At 42.6% G+C, this 5254-nt stretch overlaps 1 long non-coding RNA gene across 1 annotated transcript in view; it reads right to left on the reverse strand.

Moving 5' to 3' along the window:
• Positions 1 to 210: 210 nt before the first annotated feature.
• Positions 211 to 5254, reverse strand: part of LOC118767247 — a 24160-nt gene continuing 19116 nt past the window's right edge. The window contains exon 3 of the long non-coding RNA XR_005003149.1: positions 211 to 385. This is a non-coding gene — a long non-coding RNA (uncharacterized LOC118767247). The remainder of the gene's footprint in view (positions 386 to 5254) is intronic.

A 5254-nucleotide genomic window follows, 5' to 3' on the forward strand; every position in this document is an offset into this window, starting at 1 on the left:
TGAAACTGAACCCGGAACCATGTGGTTGGTTAGCAAGCTACTTACCACACAGCCACTCCTGCGCCTTCTCTTCTCTTTTATGTTGAGTTTTTCTTTTAATTCTTCACCACCCGACTCCCCTTTCAGACACCATTTTTAATGTTTTTATTCTTTTCTTTTCCAGGTGAATCAACGAGATAACATGTGTCGAACACCGTTGCAATGGGCCTGTTTGAGGGGACACTTGCACAATGTCGAAATGTTGTTGGGTCACAATGGCATCGATGCCAATGTGGTGGACAACGATGGAGACACACCACTGCATGTGGAAGTTTGGGGGTAAGTCCCCATTGGATCTGGAATGTCCAAATCTGTTTCTTTTATGTTTTCAATAATGTTTGTTTCTCTTTCATTCAGTCATTCATGTCATAATTCCACCATGGGGTCATTGTCTTTCTTCTGAGTTAAGCAGCTTCTTCTGGTTGGAAACCATGTTGGGTGTCAGGCAGCAAGTCATTTTCTTCAAGGAAGGTGATTAGTTTCCTTCTGACTATTCGTTCCATGACCTTGCTGAGTGTGAGGTCAGAGAGATAGTCTGTAGTTCTTGGCCCCGCTCTGCTACCACCTCCTTTATGAATAGGGCATATTTTTACCTTCCTCAGTTTTCTTGGAAGTTTGCCAGTTGCAATGAAGCTCTGAAAGAGAAACTGCAGTGGTCTTGCTAGTACTCTCTTTACATACTTTTAGAAGGATTGCCGGGAATCCATCGGGGCCAGTAGCTGAGCTTGTTTTTCATCTCATCTATAGCCTTTATTACATCGTCTTCCTTTATATCGACGTAATCTATCGTCGCCGCCTCTGATTTTATATCTGCAGTGGTGAAGAAGTCAGTTGGATTGGTGATTTGGAAATGCCCAAGGAGTGGGGTGAAAACACTCTTGAATTGCTCATTTAGTATCACACTTACCCTCATTGGATTCCTGTGAGTGTGCCATTCCTTTCAAGGAATGGCCCTATCCTACAGTGCACCGTAGCTGTTTCTTTGGCATACCTGTAGAAAGCTCTGGGGTTAGATTTTATGTTGTCTATAGCCCAGGCTTCTTTGTCTGCTCTTTCCTTTTCATGGGAGAGTTGCAGACATTTTTCAATTTCCAACAGTTTTATTTTCAGGCGGGACTTTTCATTTTTTCTGTTTCAATTTGTTTGTTTAGGCGATTTGAGATTTTGTACGCCGTCTCATTATGAATTTTCCTCTCTCTGGGGATTTTGTTCTTGTGTACAGTGGCCTTTCTCTCTGGGACACATTTGTAGCATATGGCTTGCATTACAGACATGAATTGTTAAAGCTTCATGTCGATGTCTGGCGAGGAGAGACATTCAGGCCAGTTTTGTTTGAGGGTCTCTTTCTCAATTTGTTTCCAGTTTGCCTTATGCAAGTTCAAGCTGGAAAGATTCTGAAGTTCTTGTAGGCTGCATGTCCTTGCCTTCCTTTGGCCCGTACATGGTCAACTCTACCATGTGTGATCCGAGAGTAGTGTCGGTGTCACTTTCCACATTATGGATGAGATCCATATTATTTGTGAAGCAGAGATCCAGTGTGTTACCTGCCCTGGTTGGTTGGAGTATTACTTGCTCCATGTACAGGGTGTTGATGAGGTTCAGGAGGGACCTCGCCTGTCCTTGTTCACATCGTGTCATTCCTGGGAGAGAAAGGCCCTCGGGCCATCTGACATTGGGTAGATTGAAGTCTCTCATGAGAAGTACACTTATGTGTTGTTCTAGTGTGACTAGAACTTCTATTTTTATAAGGCAGTCTTCAAACTTGCCTATATGGCTTGGGGCATCTGGAGGGCGATATGTAGCACACACAACTACACCAAGTTGCCATACATGTACAATTAGTGTGTCACACACCGAGTTTGAGTATGACAAAAGGATCTGGGGTGTGAGGTCCTCACGGATGTACATAGCAACTCCTCCATGACTCCTTTCTTTTCTGTCGGTCCGTAGTACAACATAATGTAGTATGTGTAATTCCGCATCCGCTATGTCCGGTTTCAGGTGTGTTTCCGTAAGTGCTATGCATAAGGCTTGATTGCATGCAACAAAGTCTCTCAAGAACGGGATTTTTGTCCTGTTACTGTGTGTTAGCAGTCCTCTGATGTTCAGTAGGAGCATCGAGGTGAGGTGTATGCTGTTGCCGGTGGTGTCCACCTTGGGTCTATTTGCTGTGGTGGTCTTGTGAATTGTGGATGGTCCCATCTGCGGGCTTGAGTTTGATGGAGCCAGGTTAGCTGCTGTACAATCTTTTGTGCCATGCACAAAAAAGATTCTTGTTCAGCAGCTGCCCTTTCAACAACACGTTGGCAGTTTGTGGCACGCACCACATCTGCGTACCTCCGTTTTGGGGCAGGTGGTGCGTGGTCCATTCCTTTTCCTTTAGGTAGTTGGTTTCTGACCTGTTTCGAGTTTATGTGGCAGGGTCTTCGATGTGCAAAACGGCCGTCTGCACCTTCCTCTCCATGCCAGCAGACACCTTTCATGTAGAATTTACATATTCGTGTGCTCTGTCTGTTTCTATCCTTTTTGGTACATGGATAGTTAGGTTTGCTTCTATCCTTGGCTGTTTCATCTTTTGGTTTTGCTTGAGTTTTAGTTTTTCCTTCTTTGGCTGTTTCATCTTTTGTTCTTCTTTTAGTTTTTCCTCCTCTTATTTCATTTTTGGCTCTTTCATCTCCATGGCTTTTGGTGCTGGTAGGAGCACTTACACTTGGGTTTACTTCCCGGGCAGGTTTCTCAGTTGAATCCTTTTCCTGGGTGGTTACCAAGTGGGGGTGACATTTTCATCAGCACCCGCGCCTCCATCCTTGCCATCTTTACTTTGTTCGTTGTCAAAGATGGCATCAAGCGTTCCAATGTGAGATCTTATGAGTGCATAGGAGCGTATAAACTCCTGCTTTTTTCGCTCTATCTGCGCTATCGTTCTTTTATATCCACTGCTCTTCAGCGCAGCTGTAATTATGTTATTCGGATTTTCTCCGTCGGCGCATCGCCATCCTCTCAGAAACAACGCCAATTCGTTACTTTTCCAGGTTCTGGACATTCTTGATATTTTATTTATCTATCTATCTAATTATATTAATTTATATATTAATTTATATTAATTTAATAGTGCGATAGGGGGTAGAGAAGAAATAGAGAAAGAAAGCGTCTATGTACTTAAAGAGAGATTGAGAGCTGAAAGAAGATAAGAAGAGAGTAATGAAGAGACAAGGAAGGCGTGAGGGAGAGAAGTGAAGAGACAGAGAGAGAAAGAAGAAATAGAAAAAGAATATATATATCTGTCCGCAGCTACAGACAATTTCTAAACTAAACTAATATTTGTATCTTCTGTTTATATACATTCATGTAATTTGTATTTTGTTTTTGTTGTTGTTGCTTTTGTTCTAATTTTGTTCATGTGTTTACATCCACCCAATATTATCATTACATATGCTTGTATGTATGTATAACAACAATATTAGTAATAATAAAAATAAAATTATCGAAAAAAAAAAAAAGAAAATCTAATCGGAAAAAAAAAATATATATATATACATATATATTTCCAAGAAAATTGAAGGAAGGTAAAATATGCCCCATTCATAAAGGAGGCAGCAGAGCGGAGGCCAAGAACTACAGACCTATCTCTCTGACCTCACACATCAGCAAGGTCATGGAACGAATAGTCAGAAGGAAACTGATCACCTTCCTTGAAGAAAATGACTTGCTGTCCGACACCCAACATGGTTTCCGACCAGGGAGAAGCTGTTTAACTCAGCTCCTACAACACTATGACTGGGTGCTGAAACGGCTGCTCAACCACTCAAATGTGGAAGTGATATATCTCGACTTTGCAAAGGCCTTTAATAAAGTCGATCATGGAATGATATGTCACAAACTGCGTGATCTCAACATAGTTGGAAAACTGGGAGAATGGCTTCATGACTTTCTGAAAGATAGAAGTCAGGTGGTAGTAGCCAATGGGGCCACTTCCATAAAACACGCAAATAGTGAGCGGTGTTCCGCAGGGCACTGTTCTGGGACCACTACTGTTCATAATGGCCCTCTCAGACATGCCCTCAGCCACGCAGAGAGCCACGATCACAAATTATGCAGATGATACAAAAGTTTCACAGGAAATACAGAACCCTGAGGACACTAAACGCCTGCAATGTGAGCTGGACAAAATATACAAGTGGGCTGAAAAGAATAGCATGCAGTTCAATGCTGAAAAGTTTCAAGCTTTATACTATCAGCATGCAAAACTAAATGCAATACCCAATGAATACACTGGACCCGGAGGAATAGCAATCCCAGAGGCACAATAGTGTGTGACCTGGGTATTTACATGAGTGATGACGCAACCTTTCGTGTACATGTTGCTAAATTGGCAATGAAATGTAGACGACTGGCCGGATGGATTCTCAGAACCTTTAGAACAAAGAACCAGAAACCATGATGGTCCTCTGGAGGACACTTGTGCTAAGCCACTTTGACTACTGCTCTCAGTTATGGTCACCATCCAGTGTCAAGTTGATCACAGAGCTCGAGGCGATCCAGCGTAGCTACACAAAGAAGATAGCCTCTATGCAGAATGTAAGCTACTGGGAAAGACTCAAGAGATTAAAACTATATTCCTTGGAGCGTAGGCGGGAAAGATATGCCATAATATACATCTGGAAGATCCTGGAGGGACGTGTCCCAAACTTTGGCATCGAGAGTTTACACATGCCAGAACTGGGCGCAACTGCGTGGTGCCTAGGACTCCAAATTTGCCATCAAGATGTAGGACAAGATACTGTGATAGCCTGGGCTTCCGAGGCCCACAGCTCTTCAATATCCTCCCGAAGAACCTGAGAGACCTGCATGGGGTGGATGCAGATGTCTTGAAAATGGAACTGGATCGCTTCCTGTCAGGTGTCCCAGATGAACCAACTTCACGGCAGGAGGTGCAGATGAGGGCAGCTGTATCGAACTCTATCATGCACCAAATGGCAGTTGCTAAAACGCTTTCGTGAAGTAAAACCATGTAGCAACACCAAATGGCGGTGCCCCAGCATGGCCACAGCTCATGAGCTGAAATTAGAATCAATCAATCAATCAAATACACATATACATACACATATACACACACACATATATATTACATATATACACATATATACATACATATACATACATATATACATAGATACATATACATACACACACACACACACACACACATATATAT

The sequence above is a fragment of the Octopus sinensis genome, linkage group LG20 (genome assembly GCF_006345805.1).
Source record: "Octopus sinensis linkage group LG20, ASM634580v1, whole genome shotgun sequence".
Taxonomy (NCBI): Eukaryota; Metazoa; Mollusca; class Cephalopoda; order Octopoda; family Octopodidae; genus Octopus; species Octopus sinensis.